Genomic DNA, 19,797 nt, shown 5'->3' with positions numbered 1-19,797 from the left:
TTCAATGCCATTCTCCCAAATCATCCCACCCTCGCCCTCTCCTACCGAGTCCAAAAGACTGTTCTATACATCTGTGTCTCTCTTGCTGTCTCATTTACAGGGTTATCGTTATCACCTTTCTAAATTCCATATATATGCGTTAGTATACTGTATTGGTGTTTTTCTTTCTGCCTTAATTCACTGTGTATAATAGGCTGAAGTTTCATCCACCTCATTGGAACTTATTCAAATGTATTTTTAATGGCTGAATAATACTCCATTGTATTTATGCACAACAGCTTTCTTATCCATTCGTCTGCAGACGGACATGTAGGTTACCTCCATGTCATGTCCTGACTATTATAAACTGTGCTGCGATAAACATTCGAGTACATGTGTCTCTTTCAATTCTGGTCTCCTCGGTGTGTATGCACAGGAGTGTGATTGCTGGGTCCTATGGCAGATCTATTTCCAGCTTTTGAAGGAATCTCCTCACTGTTCTTCATAGTGGTTGTGCTGTTTGCATTCCCACCAACAGTATAAGAGGGTTCCCTTTTCTCCACACCCCCTCCAGTGTTTATTGCTTGTAGACTTTTGGATATAAGTCATTCGGGCTGGCGCAAAATGGTACCTCATTGTGATTATGACTTGCATTTCTCTAATTATGAGTGATGTTGAGCATCTTTTCATGTGTTTGTTAGTCATCAGTATGAAGGAATAAATTTTTTAGTTTAGCTTTTATGGCAGTTTTACCTTGGTTTATAAAGAAACTAAATAATTGTATCCTTTGACTTTAGTTACAGATCTACTATAATCCAAATTTCAAAAGAGGGAATCCTCAACTTTTAGTAAGAATAAAAAGAAGAGTTGGGATTAACAATGTGTCTGCAATATCTTCATTAGTTCGAGATTGCAAGAAGAAGCATGTTAAAGCAAGTGTCAACATAGATGATCGTAACTCTGATTTTCTTCATGAAACTAGTGGAGAGAGTACATTTTCAGCCTCCACCAGTTTAAGTGTGTCTTTCATAAAAAAGCCTCACACCAGTCAGATAGTCGCTAATACAAGAGCTCTAGCTCTGTGTGGCTTACCGTCCCCATCATCAATATCAGTTAGGCAAACAGAACAGATTGTGGGAGCTCAACCTGTTGTTTTAAATCAGTTGAGCATTTTTAAGTGGCACGCACATAGCAGCTACACTCAGGTAAATGACCACGTTGAGGACTTCCCTACTACAACTACATCGACTTCTCAGAACCACATCCTATCTCCATTACAGAGCAGTTACTCTAGACTGATGGTGGAGCCTTCTAAGTTTCCAGATAGATATAGTGATATGTCAGCCCATGACAGTCCTTTCCGTGACCTACAAAAGAGAGGCAAATCATGGCCCTCGGTGCCAAAGATCACTTATATATATGCCTCCTCTCCTTCAAGTCAACTCATCAAGAATCATCGTTATGTGAAAACCGTGCTAATTAAAACGGACCTATCAAATAAATGTCAGATTATGGAGCCTAATGAAGATTGAAATTTTTGTTGGGAGATGTCAACAAATACCTACAATTCTTGTATTTGAACAATAAAGTTACATGTTCATCTTCATAGTTTCGTTTTCTTTTTTCAAACAATGAAGAGTAAAATGAGGCTTAGTTTAACGTCTGGCTATTTTACTGCACTGTTTTATAAACTCTTCAGGACAAGAAAACATTCATTATGCATCCTAGGTCAATGACACTTGATCTAATATTTGTAAGCAAGACAATGAGAACAAAGGGAAAAGAGGTAATGGATGTAACGTGATTCCTGAAGTCATCCCTGCTGAAATGAACGGGTGTCTACATTAGGAGTGTATGGGTGAAGGAAGATATACAAATAAAGTCAAAGAAATGAAAATGCACAGTATGCACCTTAGTGCATTCACAGTTACATTATATTCTATTAGATACTGGTAGAGTCTTAAAAGGGTAGACAGCAGGTTATCTTCAGTATAGAAATTCATTATGTACTTGAAAATATAAAATCATGATCATCATAATCATGATCACAACTGTACTGTCACTGTGATACCAAAGAAAACATGACATAACCAGTGACTGGCCCATGGTCAGCACAAGATATGTATTTCACAAGTGATATTGTATAGGGTCATTTTTGTTCTGCTGTCCTTAAGTGAATGCGAAAGTGAAGTAGCTCACTCGTGTCCGAAGCTTTGCGACCCCTGTGGACTCTAGCTTACCATGCTCCTCCATCCATGGGATTCTCCAGTCAAAGATAATGGAGTTGGTTGCCATTTCCTTCTTCAGGGATCTTCCCGACCCAGGGATAAAACCCGGTTCTCCCACATTGCAGGCAGACGCTTTACTGTCTTAGCCACCAGGGAAGATGCTGTCCTTGAGGCACACCTTTATTTCCTGAAAACAAGATTCCACCCTATATTTCCTAATGCATGTTTAGATGTTGCTTATCGGTTCCCTCAGAGACATAATAAATTCCTGGTGGTGATTGCAGCACATCAGTGTGATGAACAAGTTCTGTGAAGATGTGGTATCTTTTTTCCTTAAAAATTTCATTATCTTTCTCTTATACTGTGCTTCCGGAGCTACAATCTCTCATCCTAATTTCAGTCATGCTAAGCTCCTTCTCACAATTTTGTCTCAACTCTTTCTTGGGGTTGGAAGGAACTGCTATTCAGGTCTTCCATGTGTTTTGGGTCTACTCTCTTTATGTATCTTTAACATCAGCTAATATTAGAGCCTGCAAATGATACATTTTAAGTACTTACTAAGTTATCAATAAAGAAATGTCATAACCAATCAAATGTTATATACATTACTCAACATATTCCTATAACCGTCAGTTTTATCATTATTGGCCTTTCCTCTTTACTGATAACTTTTTCCAAGTTGATAAATATTTATTATATTTACATGAATGTCAAATGTGGGAATTCAAACTATAAAATGACTGCTGCTATCATGAAGTTTACAGTCTATAAGAACCCATTCTAAGCATGTAGTTTCAGGACCCAGTACCCTAAAATTCAATAGTAGTTGTGGAGACATGAATTAAAAAAAAAAGAATCATTAATTTTAAAAATCTAGAAAAGTCATGGAGTAAGCAGGGATCAATATCAATGGTTGATTCCTAATATATTTCACAACGAAATACTCTGAACAAAGTGTCTGCTTCTTGGACTATCCAGATATCATGAACACTACCTAGAAATCTTTGTAATCTCAAATTTGGGGTCATTCCTTTAGATGTTGGTGGCAACATCATGTCAGATCCCTGTTTTGGGATGGTTACCCACATAGGACAACATCAAGATAAGTTGACCACTTTCATTCTTGCAGCTAATGAACAGTGAAATCTGTGGAATATCTGTGTAGATAAGGGAGTGGTCAACAAACACACTTTTTCTTTCACTGAAAAATTACATTCAAGAGGTGAGCATTTTGAAGCAATGGTAAATGTTATTGAAATTGGTGTCTTTAGTTATGATTTCAAGCCCAAAGTTCAATGCTCTTTAGATTTCAGTTTTTCCATGAAACTAAAAGACACTTACTCCTATAAAGGAAAGTTATGATGAACCTAGATAGCATATAAAAAGCAGAGACATTACTTTGCCAACCAAGGTCTGGCTAGTCAAGGCTATGGTTTTTCCAGTGGTCACGTATGGATATGAGAGTTGGACTGTGAAGAGAGCTGATAGCCGAAGACTTGAAGCTTTTGAACTGTGGTTTTGGAGAAGACTCTTGTGAGTCCCGTGGACTGCAAGGAGATCCAACCAGTTTATTCTAAGGAAGATCAGATCTGAGTGTTCATTGGAATGACTGGTGCTGAAGCTGAAACTCCAATACTTTGGCCACCTCATGCGAAGTGTTGACTCACTGGTAAAGACTCTGATGCTGGGAGGGATTTGGGACAGGAGGAGAAGGGGAAGACAGAGAATGAGATGGCTGGATGGCATCACCGACTTGATGGAGATGAGTTTGAGTGAACTTCAGGTGTTTGTGATGGACAGGGAGGCCTGGTATGCTGTGATTCATAAGGTCGCAAAGGGTCAGACAGGAGTGAGCAACTGAACTGACAAACTTACTGACGATGTAGTCCAATTTGCATCCTTTGAGCAATATCACCTTTATCGGGGACCAGCCTCGATATGGCCCAGGGTATCCTCGGGATGAACGGCGTCGGCGTCAGAGAGAGAGAGAGAGAGAGAGGCTGATGATTCCTTGGTTTACGCTGGAAACCAATAAAACCCCAGCACGGGGTTTGCTCTGTTTATGTAGGCCACAGGCGCCTTCTTGAATCACTGGAGGTACCTCACCAGGGCACCCCCTCGAGTGGGTCTTAGAAGCCCAGGCAGATAAGTAAACTCAGAGGGCCCAGCGCTCCAAGGATCTCAACCAGAAAAAGGAGAATAGAGAAAAGGATGGAAAAAGAGAAAGAACGACCCGGGGAGACCAAGCTTCATTGAGTAAGGCCCAAAACTTTATTTTCCAGTGCTGCTTTTATACCCTAAGTCGTGCACATAAGAAACAGAGAAAGGGAGGTATAGAGTCACGCCAAAATCACGTGGGGTCAACAGTCTTGACCCTTATCAGGATCAGGGCTTATTTTTGTGTGTCTTGTGATAAAAGTTTTAGGTGGTTTACATCATCTTCTGGCCAGGGGGCCTGCTAACAGTTCATGGCCCTCTCTCCTAACAGTAGGTTAGTTAGCTAGTAAAAAGCTTATATTATTTTAAGGTGACTTTTCTAAAGTCAGGTGCTAGACACATAACAAAGTTACATTCCTATAAGGCACAGGTGTAGTGAGCTACAAGAAAGGAATTTATTAACTTAAGATCTGATGTGGTTAAATCAAAGGCTACTACTTATATTCTCTATATGTGATTAATATATTTCCAAGGATACAATAGATAGAGGAACCTTTGCAGCAAGCATTGATTCAACAATGAAATCTTTTTTAGTACTATTCTAATGATTTTAACTTCTTCAACAGATTTCTGTATTTTAGAATATTAGGCTTTCTGTCCTTGCATGGCTGGGAGGCTATAAACAGTCACACTCATAGTTGTAAGAGCCCGGACAAACTTGTCATGCAAGTTAGAAAGCTATCAGAGGGGCTTGGATTGGAACACTCCTATTAAGCCGAGGAGAACTTTTAAACTACAGCTCTGAATGAATGTTTTCAGAGAAAGGTGGTTGGGGGGAAGCCCCCATAAGTATTAGAGGACTTGGTAAGAGGCGTAAGATAATAAAGCAATCAGACTCCGGTTTTCTTTGGGGTAGATGCTCAGGTAAGTCCAGGGGGTTCCTCGAGTCCTGATTAGCCTTTGCCCATCAGGCCTCTTCCCTAGTTGACCTTTGCCACGGTTAGGATTTCCCTCGCTGGCTCCCGGCACACCTTAAAGGTGATTCCATTTGCTATTTCATTGCCATGTACTGATTATTCGTTCTCAGTCCCTTTTACCTTCTTTTCATGTTCTGCTTTGAGTGGCAGGTCCTTCTCATAAAGAACAGGAATAATCCACTTAGTCCTCTGTGATAACTTGGAAAAGACATGAACAAGGACATTCAATATATCATGTTGAAAAGCTACTGTTTTTGTTCCCTCCTGAAACAAAAACAGTACTAACCTGTACTAACTGCATTAACCTGTACTTCAATTGTCCTACCAAGGAAAACCTGGTTATATGGTACATTCCCTTTGTTATCAATTCCCATATGGCTTTACAATATCAGTACCTGTCATTCTCCAAAACTTATAGAGAAAATAGCTCAATAACTTAGGGAAGCATTGTACATGAATTCAATTTTCTTTCCTTTATGTATTTACTTTATAATTGGTGCCTAAAATTGTAAAACTGAAAACAAAAATTAAGTGAGGTAAATACATAAGATTGGGGCAAAAAGTAGAAAAAATTGATGGGACAAGGTCAGGGGATGAAATTGGATACTTAAAATATAACAAGCAAATGTGTCAATGAAGGGCCTAAAGAGGTCAATATGACTTCAATATTTTTACACTACAACTTTATTTTCATCAAATCACAGAATAGTTTTTCATGCAAATATTCTAAGAGATCCCATGGGATGTAGATCAATGTTCTATCTTTTGAAACATTCTGATTTAAAATGTCACTAGAGTGAAATCTTTTAACTACAAAATAACTTCCAACACTAGGCCTAGAAACAGATATCAGAGAACTCTGTGCACTTCATAGGTGTCCTTCAGTGAGTACTTTGGTTTTCTTTTCCTTTCATAATTGTGTTTTGGGCATGTAAGATTGTGACTTTCCTTGTGTGTGCGTGTGTGTATGTGTGTGTATCAGATTAAGAATGTGATTGTGAGTGTACGTCTGGGTTCTCTTTTGGACTTTTATGTTAGAGATTTTGGCTGAAGAGACGGCTAATTCAATAGTATACAGAGGTACAAATTAAAATGTCCATTCAAAGGTCTGCTTTAGTATTTCAAAGTACAAGACAAATTGATGAGTCTCAGAGATTGAAAGCATTTCAATAATAACCAAAGTACTCCACCCTAAGATACTTAAAATCTATGGCACTGTCACAATCAGCCCACCAAAGTTGAGAGGGACCTTAGTAGTCTGTGATGTCTGTCAGGAACCAAAACACCCACCTACTAATTTGGCAATACCAGAGAAGCTAAGTAGGTGCGTGGAGTTTCAACCAGGTTTTCTTATAATAGGATACTACAATCCTATTAGAGGTGGCACACTCACCATTATGAATGACATTCTTAGGGATCAAAGAAACTAATGATGAAATCTGTAATTTTGTTCCCACATGGTAGAAGTGGCCTTCCTCCTTCACAAGGGTATCAGTTAAAATAGACAATTAAATAGAAGGAAGTGATAACATGGCCCACATACTTCTAGATAAAATCTTCAATATCCAAGCCCTACCACACTGATAAGATAATGACTATACATGAATTCTGGTTTCAGCTCTGTGTGGCAATCATCATATAATGGCACTGAAACATGTATATGATCATATATGCAATGAATCTCCAGTCCCGTTTCGATGCATGATACAGGATGCTCAGGGCTGGTGTACTGGGATAAACCAGAGGAATTGGTTGGGGAGGGAGGTGGGAGTGGGGTTCAAGATGGGGAACACATGTGCACCCGGGGCAGATTCATGTCAGTGTATGCCAAAACCAATACAATAATGCAAAGTAATTAGCCTCCAATTAAAATAAATAAATAAATGAAAAGAATGTATGAATATTTGAGATGCACTGATAGTGAAAATTGATTAAGGCAAAAATCTTGAGATCTGATTCAAAGCGGAAAACTGTGTACCCCCTGTCTTCTGTTTCATGGGACTTCAGATACATTCACACAGTTCCACAATTCTCAACCCTCATCTGAAGACAAAAACTGTGACACTAAAAGAGGAATGGTCTATGTACAGAGAAGGCAAGTAGCAAAATTTAAATGAATCCAGTCTCCTACCTACATCCATGCTCAGTAACGTAACCTCTTGTAAGCTTTCCTAAGGGTAACTGGAATACACAAGTCAAAGATGCTTCTCCCACGATTACAGAGTTTGATTGAGAAGATATAAGTTTGCTTAACTCTCACCTCATCCTTAAGATCAAATATCATGCCTGTTAACACATCAGAAGATGGGCAGTTCTAGCAGATATTTACAGACAATACCTGCTTCTGCCTAAGACAAAGCTTGTAGATCCAAGTGGCTGATGCGGTAATGTTTCTGTCTGAGGATACTACATGACTCCGCAGGAGTTCTCCTTTTCTGGGAAGCTCTCCAAAAACATTGTGAGAAGTACGATGTGAGGGAGGAAAAGAAGGAAACTGATAAGAGCTTTGTTCTTTCTAATTGTCCTGAATATTACTTATCATCCCAGGTGTAATGACAGGCTTACCATTCTATCTGAACTATCTCCCAGCACTGCCAAGACTAATTTTTTGATGTAGTTCAGTCACTCACTCTTGTCTAATTCTTTGTGACTACATGTACAGAAAGAACCCGGGGATCGCCTGCCCTTCAAATCTCCCAGAGCTTTCCATCTCGGCCTCTGCCCTTCCCTACTTCTCCTGTGCCCAGTCTTTCCCAACATCGGTTTCTTCCCAGTGATTTTGCTCTAGGACTCATGTGGCCGATATATTGGCTCATCATGTTCAGCATCAGTCCTTCTGAGACAGTCAGAGATGGTTTCCTTCAAGCTTTTCCAGTTTGAACTCCACACTCACCACGGAACTCTCACATATCTTCTCCAGGCTTTGTTGCAAAGCATCAATATTATGGCACTCAGTTTTTGTGGTTCTACTCATTCCTCCACACGTTCCTCCTGAAAATCAACTTTGACTAGTCAGGTCTTTTTCAGTAGTCTCTCAGCTTTTTAACATGGTATCTAGATCGGTCACAGTATTTCATCAAAGTGCAAGTTCCTTTAAATTTCATGGCTGCAGTCAATTCGGCAGTGATATCGGGGGTCAAAAAAGGGACCCTGTCAGTAATTCAATTGTATCCCATCAATATATCTCAAAATGATGGGACCAAATTCCATGAGCTTATTTTTTGTGAGTGTTTGTTTTTATATTGAGTTTTAATCCAGCTTTTCCACTCTCCCCTTTCACCTTCGTCAGAAGGCTCTTTACTTCCTGGTATTTTTCAGCCGTTTGTGTGTTGTCATCTTATAACTCAGGTTATTCATTCTTCTCACAGTAATTTTGTTTCCAACTTCAGATTCTTTCAGCAAGTTACTTTCCATGATGCACTCTGCACAGAAGTCAAATGAGCTGGGTGACAATATATAGCCTTGATGTATTTCCTTCCCTATTAGGTATCAGTTCATTGTTCCTTGTCCAATTCCAACTGTTGTGTCTTCACCAGCATGCACGTTTCCCAGGAAACAGGTAAGGTGGTCCCGTATTCTTATCCCTTTAAGAATGTTCCACAATTTGTTATGACCCACGCAGTCAAAGGGCTTCCCTGGTGGCTCAGATGCTAAAGCATCTGCCTGCAATGGGGCAGACACAGTTTTGATCACTACGTCTAGAAGATGCCCAGCAAAAGGAGATGGTAGGTTACTGTCCAGTGGGTCACAAAGAGTCAAACACACCTAAATGACCTCATTTTCACACGCAGTTTATGCGAGTAACAGAGACAATAAAGAAAATGTAGATAACTTTATGAAATCCCTTTGCTTTTTCTATGATCCAAACTCCAATTAAGGTTTACCTTAAGATTAAATGACTAGCTACACCTCCCTGCTTTGCTTTGTTTTGTTCTGCACTTTTTTTTCTCTGTCTCTCTCTTTTAAGCTGTCATCTACCAATTTTCACATTCCTGGGCCCTTGGCATCTTCCTATACAAGAATTAAATTATGCCCAATCCACTCTCTGACCTTTGACACCGACTTAAAACAGTTAAATTTCCAGAGCTGAAATAAGGAATCTGTGCTCTGGGAAAATGTCAGGACAGCTTGACAAATAGCTAGATATTTTCAGGGACTGACTTTTTGAGCCCAATTCCTGTACCACTTCTCATCCTGAAAAGATCTATAGTTCCTTAGTGAAGTGAAGTCACTCAGTCATGTCTGACTCTTTGCTACCCCGTGGAGTATAGCCCACCAGGCTCCTCTGTCCGTGTGATTTTCCAGGCAAGAATACTGGAGTGGGTTGCCATTTCCTTCTCCAGGGGATCTTCCCAACCCAGGGATCGAACCCAGGTCTCCCTCATTGCAGGCAGATGCTTTCACCTCTGAGACATTAATTAGATGACAATTCCTCATTAGCAGAAATTTCAAGAAAAATAAATGTGTTTATTTGCGTGTTCAAAATCAATGATGTAACAATTACGTAAATATGTATGTAACCGCCCATCAAATTGATTAATTCATGTCAGCTAAAGTTTGTTGTTTCACCGGCATGCATAAAGGAATTACAGAGCTTGCCTAGAAATAAGATCAGAATTTCTGATTTCGCAGAAAATAAGAGGACATTGAGTGCAACTCTCTCTATGGAGGCATGACAAATAATACTTCTATCAAGACAACACTTCCTCCAGAGCATCAAATGGATATTAGCAGAAGATCTTGCTCAACAGTGAGGTCTATAGGGAAACTAGACATAACTGGGAAGAATGGAGGGAAGATGGGAGGAGGACCAGAGGAATAGAACCAAGCCTGTGTCTTGCGGTGGGAGATGGAGAATCAGGGAATAGATTGAGGATTCAAGCAAGCGACCTCACTAAACTTAAATTAATTTTGACTGAAAGGAAGCAAGGTGAAGAAGTTGATGAAATATAGTTTGTCTATAGTGAAAATCAAACAGAGAACGTGTGGTGTGGTCCTGCATGCCCTAAATGGCATGCCAGGTCAACTAGTGTACAAGGGCGTGGAAGATCAAGCATGGGGTTAGAAAGACAACTTGTGAGGGAACTGCTTGACTATGTGGAGATGGAATTATGCAACTGGGATGACAAATTGTATAGAAAGGAATCCCTTTGAAAAATCCAAAACTGACAAAGTGGCACTTTAGTACTCAGTCACACAGAGGATGTGGTGACAGCATTGAATTTTCCCCTCGTGCCACATTCTGAGACCTACTATCAGGCAATAGAAAAAGACCAACTAGAACTATCACACATGCTTCTGCCACCACAGACTAGAAAACTATCCCATGAGGGCCATAATTTTTCTGCCCATGGTCGCTGGCTCCTCTGCAAAACTGACACCACCAGGGTTCCTACAGTCCCAGCAGCTGTACCTCTTGCTCCTGTGCTCACCAAGGCGGGCCCAAGTGTTCCACAAGGGTCTTGGGGACAGCCTTCTCTGGTGACCACACGGAGAGGTTGTTATCAAACCACATCTGAGACTCAGGATCAGGGAAATGAAGGAAAAGGATTGAAAACTTTCCCACCAGCTGAGCAAGCCACAGATTAAATACATGCAATCAACTCTGCAGATGCTTTCTCTATGGGATAAAAAAGGACAATAGATTTCCAACGAATGAAAATACTCAGGCTGTTGCAGCTCTCAGAACAAAGGACTAATCCCAGTTTAGAGTCTGACCTGTCCTTACTGAAGATCCAAAGTTAAGTTCTGCCCACATTTGGTGAGTTTTCTAGAGAGGTGAATTTGTGCTGTGGCACAAGTTCAGGATCAAAACCCAGGAACCCCAGGTAGCATTCATTGTACTTCCGATGTTTTGCTATGATGCGTGGTGGTTCACTCTCTGTCTCACTTAAAAGCTTTCTTATTATTCTTGCTTATTTGGTGTTTTAAGATTGTTTATATTGGTATGTGTCTATTGTGCATTTTCTTTTCCTGATTTCTGTGCCTTTTGTTGATGTTGTTTAATGTATCTTGTCATTTTTGTTTTAATAAACATATATTTCCTTATTAACTGTGATTTTCTCTTATTCTGTGGGAAAGCTCTTATCATTTTGTCAGAGTTTTTTCCTATATTCTTCAGATGGCACTCTGCTCTGGTGTTGTTTTATGTCTTACAAGATATTTGCTTAGTTCTCTTGATTCTGTGTTCTTCCCTATTGTCTTTACTGCTTCTATTATTTTACTTGTGGTTTGATTTTTATTTCTTACCATTTGTCTGTCTTCCTTTGTTCCCCTGTCTAATCTTTTACTATGTGATCTTGCTTCTCTGACTGGAAGTTGGGCCTGATCACCTAGGGCTTCAACAATGTATCATAGACCACCAGATAATTCCCAGCTCTAATGAATATTAATTGGTGAGAGTCTCTATGAAGGCCTCCATCTGAAACGAAGAACCATTCCACCCAAAAGCCTATACTACCCAGAGATGCTGCCTCACACCACACACAATGTAAGAGAGAAACACAAGCCAAATCATTCCCAGATGGACTGTCTAAAGTACACTAAACCTATACACACCGGAAAAAGACTCCTCTGACACGGTCCCACCATGAGAGAGAGAAGCATCAGCTGTGGCTACAAGAATGTAGTTGCCAGTCCCTCCCCCTCCATGGACACACAGACCACTGGACCAAACTTATACATTCACGATACAGACTGGAAGCAAGTACTACCATCCTATACCCTGGGTAGGAAAGACTAGTTACATAGTAAGCTAAGCAAATATGAAGACAGTAAAGCATTTTGCAGGCAAAGAAAGAAGGTAAAAATACGTATGTCATAATTAAAGAGGAAATAGAAATTGTCACTGAAAAAAAATTGACAGGGAGGCCTGTCATGTGTGTGTGTGTATCAGTTCAGCTCAATCGCTGAGTCGTATACAACTCATTGAGACCTCATTTCCTAACGATAGGAAAGATGATCAAACCTCTCTGAAAATAAATGGAGATCATGCAAGAAACACTTACGAAGGTCATGGAACAACTAAACAACAAGAAATTGATGATAGCACAATAACTGCCATATGTGTATTGTAGGCTGTTCCATACCTTTGTACAGCAGAAGCCAGAACAACATTGGGAAACAATTATCTTTCAATTTTTAAATGAAGTAGTAAAAGAAAACAAATTTAAAGAACAAGCAGCCCTGACAACTCAGTTGATACTGAAGTAGATTTCACCCAAAACCCGCAGAGTGCAGTTTCCTCGCAAGGTCAAAAGAAATATTTCTGAATAAATAAAAAGCTGTATCACTAATCAGGACTTGGTAAATTTAAAATAATCAAAATTGTATCAGACTTTTTTTTTTTTTTTTAACCACAGTGTTATGATTTATATGTCATTCATGGTGGGGGAGAAAAAACAAACAAGGCATAAATAACATAGAAAAGAAAAAACTGAAAAGCATGAATACATTGAGGTTCGTGTATGCACCACTTCATGGCCAAGAAATCATTGAAGAATCAGAGAGAAAATATATATATATATATATATACGTGTGTGTGTTTGTGTGTGTGTGTATCAGTTCAGCTCAGTCACTGAGTCGTACACAACTCATTGAGACCTCATGAATCAGAGCATGCCAGGCCTCCATGTCCATCACCAACTCGCTGATTTCACTCAAACTCACGTCCATTGAGTCAGTGATGTTATCAAGACATCTCATTCTCTTCCTTCCCCTTCTCTTCCTGTCCCCAATTCCCAGCATCAGAGTCTTTTTCAGTGAGTCAACTCTTTGCATGAGTTGGCCAAATTATTGGAGTTTTAGCTTCAGCATCAGTCCTTCCAATGAACAACCAGGCCTGATCTCCTTTAGAATGGACTGGTTGGAACTACATGCAGTCCAAGGGATTCTCAATTCTTCTCCAAAACCACAATTCAAAAGCATCAATTCTTTGGCGATCAACTTTCTTCACAGTCCAACTCTCACATCAGTACATGACCACTGGAAAAACCATAGCCTTGACTAGACGGACCTTTGTTGGCAAAGAAATGTCTCTCCTTCTGTTATGCTATCTAGGTTGGTCATAACTTTCCTTCCAAGGAGTAAGCATCTTTTAATTTCATAGCTGCAGTCAGCATTCACAGTGATTTTGGAGCCCCCAAAAATAAAGTCTGACACGGTTTCCACTGTTTCCCCGTCTATTTCCCATGAAGGACATATTCATACAAACTAATGACAATGAAATTGTGATTGCATAAAACACATGAAACAGGATAAAACACTAATTAAACTTACAACTAAAGCAATTAGACAGAAGAATAAACGCAAAACCAAAAAAAAAAAAAAAAAAAACAGAGAAGAGCGAGGGGAAAAAAAGATGAAAATAGTAGCAAAGATCAATAATACTAAAAGGGGGATCTTGGAGAGAATAAAGAAAATACATAAAACATGAGCCAGAGCCATCAACAAAAAAGGGAGAACACTCAAATCAATAAAGTCATACATGAGAAAGGACACATTATAACCAACAGCACAGAAATACCAAAAGATCATGATAGATTACTACAAAGAACTTTAAGCCAATAAAATGTAGAATCTGGAAACCACAGACTACTTCTTATGAACTCAGCTAAGAGGAACCAGCAAATTTGAACACAACATTACAACCACTAATATTGACACTGCTGTGAAAAATTTGTCAGCTAACAACATTCAAGGTCCAGATGATGTCACAGGTGTTTTATGAACCTTTAAGTTAAATGCTAACATATGGGCTTCTTAAACATTTCCAAAATACTACAACGGTAGGAAACCCCACAAACTCATCCTACGAGTACAGCGTCACCTGATAGCAAAGACAAAGTTAACACAGAAAAGGAAAATTATAGACCAGTATCACATAGACAAACATAGAGGCAAACATCCTCAACAAAATCATCCCAAGAAGATTCCATCAACACTTTAAAAGTATCGAACAGCTTTAACATTGACGTTTTTCCCCAGATATGCATACATTCTCTGGTAGCTGTGTATTAATCCATGAGATGCATTATAACAAATTTCAGGATTAAAACCATATGATCACCTCAGTTCAGTTCAGTTTCTCAGTCTGTCCGACTCCGTGATCCCATGAATCACAGCACGCCAGGCCTCCCTGTCCATCACCAACTCCCGGAGTACACTCCACTCATGTCCATTGAGTCAGTGATGCCATCCAGCCATCTTATTCTCTGTCATCCCCTTCTCCTACTGCCCCCAATCCCTCCCAGAATCAAAGTATTTTCCATTGAGTCAACGCTTTGCATCAGGTCGTCAAAATATCGGAGTTTCAACTTTACCATCAGTCCTTCCAATGAACACCCATGACTGATCTCCTTACTGGTTGCATCACCTTCCAGTCCAAGGGACTCTCAAGAGTCTTCTCCAACACTACAATTCAAAAGCATCGATTCTTTGGCGATCAGCTTTCTTCACAGTCCACCTCTCACATCTGTACATGACCACTGGAAAAACCATAACCTTTACTAGAAGGACCTTTGTTGGTAAAGTAGTCTCTACTCTTTTAAAATGCTCTCTACACTGGTGGTAACTTTCCTTCCAAGGAGTAAACGTCTTTAAATTTCATGCCTGTGATCAGCATCTTCAGTGATTCTGGAACCCCAGAAAGCTCTCACACTGTTTCCACTGTTTCTCCATCAATTTGCTATGAAGTGATGGGACCAGATGCCATGATTTTAGTTTTCTGAATGTTGAGCTTTAAGTCACTTTTTCCCTCTCCTTTTACACTTTCCTCAAGAGGTGTTTTAGTTCCTCTTCACTTTCTGACATAAGGGTGGTGTCATCTGCATATCTGCGGTTATTGGTATTTCTCCCAGCAATCTTGATTCCCGCTTCTGGTTCTTCATCCCAGCGTTCCTCATGATGTACTCTGCATATAACTTAAATAATCAGCGTGACCATATACAGCCTTGACGTACTCCTTTTCCTATTTGGAACCAGTCTGTTCTATGTCCAGTTCTGTTGCTTCCTTACCTGCATATAGGTTTCTCAAGAGGCAGGTCAGGTGGTCTGGTATTCCCATCCCTTTCAGAATTTTCTAGCGTTTATTGTGATCCACGTAGTCAAAGACTTTGACATAGTCAGTAAAGAAGAAATCAATGTTTTTCTAGAACTCTCTTACTTTTCCCATGATCCAGCGGATGTTTTGCAATTTGATCTCTGGTTCCCCTGCATTTTCTAAAACCAGCTTGAACATCTGGAAGTTCACCATTCATGCATGCTGAAGCCTGGCTTGTGAATTTTGAGCATGATATTGTTAGCGTGTGAGATGAGTGCAATTGTGCGGTAGTTTGAACATTCCTTGGCATTGGCTTTGTTTGGGTTTAGAATGAAAACTGATCTTTTCCAGTCCTGTGTCCACTTCTGAGTTTTCCAAATTTGCTGGCCTATTGAGTGCAGCACTTTCACAGCATCATCTTTCAGGATTTGAATTAGCTTAACTGGTATTCCATCACCTCCACTAGCTTTGTTCATAGTGATGCTTTCCAAGTCCCACTTGACTTCACCTTCCAAGAAATCTGCCTCTAGGTGATTGATCACACCATCGTGATTAACTTGATCTTTTTAGTACAGATCTTCCGCGTATTTTTGCCACCTTTTTTTAATGATCACCTCAATAGAAAAAAATAAATAAAACTTTAATAAAATCCAACAAGCATGTGTGATAAAAAATCTTTCAGAAACTGAGCGTAGCAAACATTACCTCAACATAGTAAAGGCATACAAATCCAAACAACTGTGAGGTATCATACACTATTCTGCATGGTGATCATCATAAAAATCGACAGTAGGGTCCTTCCTTGATGGTCCAGTGGCTAAGACACCATGATTCCAAATCAGGGGTTCCATGTTTGATCCCTGGTCATGGAACTAGACTCCATATGCAGCATTTAAGGCCTGGTGTAACCAAATAATGAAACAAATGTGTGTGTGTGTGTGTGTGTGTGTGTGTGTGTGTGTGATGTGTATATTTATATATACATATAAAATTCAATTTAAAAATATAATACAAATATAATTAAAATATATAAATAAAATTAAAATAATATACAAATGTATAATATAAATATAATATGCTAATATTTATATTATAAATTAACAAACATTTTATATATATACACTGGAGAAGGGAATGGCAAACCACTTCAGTATACTTGCCTTGAGAACCCCAAGAATAAAATAAAATTAAAATAATACACAAATTTATAAATATAATATGCAAATATTTATATTATAAATTAACAAACATTTTAAATATATATATATACACACACACACGCACACACACATAAACCTTAAAACAATGAATATAGGAGATGATGTGAAGGAAAGGGAACACTCTACAGTGTTTTTCAGATCAGTTCATTTCAGTTCAGTCGCTCAGTTGTGTCCGACTCTTTGTGACCCCATGAATCACAGCACACCACTCCTCCCTATCCATCACCAACTCCCACCAAGGTAGAGCAGAGTATGAATATTCTTTAGAAAATTATTAATAAAACTACCATATGTCCAAAATCCCACTGTTTGACATATACACAGAAGAAGCCACCATTGGAAAAAAAAAAATGTGTATCCCAGTATCCACTGCAATACCATTTACATTAAACAAGTTATGTAACAATCTAGGTGTCCATCTACTGACGAATGGATAAAGAAGTTATGGCACATCCTTAAGGTGGAACATTTCTCATCCAGATAGAGGAATATCGTGGATTAGTTCTAGAGATATGGATGTATCTAGAGCCTATCATATAGAGTGAAGTAATTTAGAAACAGAAAGTCCAATATTGTAGATTAACGCATATATGTGGAATCTAGAAATCTGGTTCTGAAGAATCTATCTGAAGAGTGGGAAAAGAAATGCATAGTTTAAGAACAGACTTGGACACAGAAGTGTAAGTAGAGTGTGGCACAATTTGAGCAGGATGCCCTGACATATGTACAATACCAAGTATGAAGTAGTTAGCTGGTGAGAAGCTCCTCCTCAGGGCTCTGGGGTGTCCTAGAGGAATGGATTGTGGGGTAGCAGAGCAGGCTCAAGAACAGGTGGGAGGGCTGCTCAAAAGGGAGGCTCATGTATATATACTGATAGCCGATTTACATTGTGGTACAGCAGAAAGTAACAAACATTGTAAAGCTATTATTCTCCAATTTCAAATTGTTTATTAAATTGAAAAATGATTCAGTCCTTGGCCAACTTGGGCAAGTGGCAAGAAATGCATCACAGTGCACATGTCAAGTAAAATATGTACCAGCGCATTTGTCAAGTAAAATCTGCACCAAGGACTGCTTTAGTATGTGTAGACAAACCATAAAGCAAAAACTTAAAATTCCGAGCTAAAATAGAATAAATTCAGACTCTAGACATAAATACTCCTCACTTCATTTGATTGCCATTTTTTTCTTTTATGTTTTTTAATATTTTAAACATTTATTTAATTGGAGGCTAATTACTTTACATTATTGTATTGGTTTTGCCATATATTGACATGAATCTGCCCCGGGTACACATGTGTTCCCCATCTTGAAACCCCCCCCCCACCTCTCTTCCCATGACATCCCTCTGGTTCAACCCAGTACACCAGCCCCGAGTATCCTGCATCATGCATCGAACGTGGACTGGCGATTTGTTTCACATATGATAATATACATGTTTCAATGCCATTCTCCGAAATCATCCCACCCTCACCCTCTCCCACAGAGGTTCTGGGTTGGATGCACATCTCTGGCCTGAGCCACTCAGGTTCAGGTACTTGGGTATTGCACAGAGGTGCACACTTGTTACTGCCTGCGTTTTGTTCCCTTCCCTGATCTGAGCAGTTCAGGTGACCAGGTGTTTGGCTAGCACAGTCACTGCGACTTATGACCTCTGTGGTCCCTGCTGCTCGGTGTTCTGGGTGTACAACCAGTGCACCTTCTCAGGCGTATGTCAACCAGCCAGCAACCCAAGAAGTCCTGGCCAGCAATGAAACCTGCCTGCAGTTTGGAATCAGACGCTTTTCTGGGGACACGATTACCCACTTCTGGCTCTGACTGCCCTCCCCTGCCTGTCTCAGTGGGGATAGGTTTTCGCAGCCAGCTAGTTCTGCTCGGTCCTTTGTTCTGTGAGCGGGTCTGGCGGAGTCTTAGGTTTGGGCTTTTCGCCTTTTTCTGGGGTAGCTATCCCACAGTCTGCTTTTCTATCTCCAGTTAGCTCTCAGATTGCCCTGAGGCATTCAGGCCAGGTCCTCAATGCAGCCTGCGCATCCTTGCCCAGCCCCGACTTGCTATTGGTGGATGCAGTCTTCTGTGTTGCTTCTCTGCTAGGAGTTACCATTGGGAGAGTAATCTGTGGGTTTTGATTATTTCTTTCTTTTTCCTTCCGATTATGTTGCCCTCTGAGGTTCCAAGGCTCGCCACAGACTTACAAGTGATAGTGCTTCCTGGTGTTCAGAAACTTCTCTCTTTTTCATACCTCCCTTCCTGGGATGGAGCTCCCAAAACTACCTCTTTTGTCTCTCTTTTTATCTTTTGTTTTTTCCCAACTCTTTAGAAGACAATGGGCTGCTTTTCTGGGTGCCTGATGTCCTCTGCCAGCATTCAGTTGTTTTGTGGAATTTGCTCAGTGTTCAAATGTTCTTTTGATGAATGTATTCAGGAGAAAGTGGTCTCCCCATCCTATTCCTCCACCATCTTCTTCCCTCCCTCCATTTCGCTAGCTGTGAAAACCTATCCCCCACTGAGACAGGCAGGGGAGGGCAGTCAGAGCCAGAAGGGGGCAATCGTGTCCGCAGAAAAGCGTCTGATTCCAAACTGCAGGCAGGTTTTGTTCCTGGCCAGGACTTCGTGGGTTTCTGGCTGGTTGACATACACCGGAGAAGGTGCACTGGTCGTTTTTCCTAAAAGTAAAGAAGGATTATCAGTTGATGTCACCAATTTATACAAACATGAATTCATTCATATTTTAGTACCTAATCAGTTCAGTTCAGTTCAGTTCAGTCGCTCAGTCGTGTCCGACTCTCCGCGACCCCATGAATCACAGCACGCCAGGCCTCCCTGTCCATCACCAACTCCCGGAGTACACTCAAACTGATGTCCACAGAGTCGGTGATGCCATCCAGCCATCTCATTCTAGTAAGCCTCTAATATTCAGGACTATCCTAAGTAGAAAATTAGACATGTAGTTTGAAAGTTGAGGTGCTCTACAAGGATCACTTATTTTAAAATCCTTTAATTTGTTCTACTGATTGGGAAAAATGCACAGCCAAAAACTTGAGAATTGTGTTTTCTTCAGCCAGACTTAATCCTGAGGGGGACTCAGGATTGGGAACATATTTAATCCCATGGCATATTCATATCAATGAAGGGCAAAATCCACTACAATACTTTAATTATACTCCAACTAAAACAAATTTTTAAAATGTTGTATAATA

The sequence above is a fragment of the Moschus berezovskii genome, chromosome Y (genome assembly GCF_049115385.1).
Source record: "Moschus berezovskii isolate FMDL1 chromosome Y, NW_MosBer_1.0, whole genome shotgun sequence".
In the NCBI taxonomy this organism is placed as follows: domain Eukaryota; kingdom Metazoa; phylum Chordata; class Mammalia; order Artiodactyla; family Moschidae; genus Moschus; species Moschus berezovskii.
The sequence above is the reverse complement of the archived record's forward strand: the minus strand, read 5'-3'. Positions refer to the sequence as shown.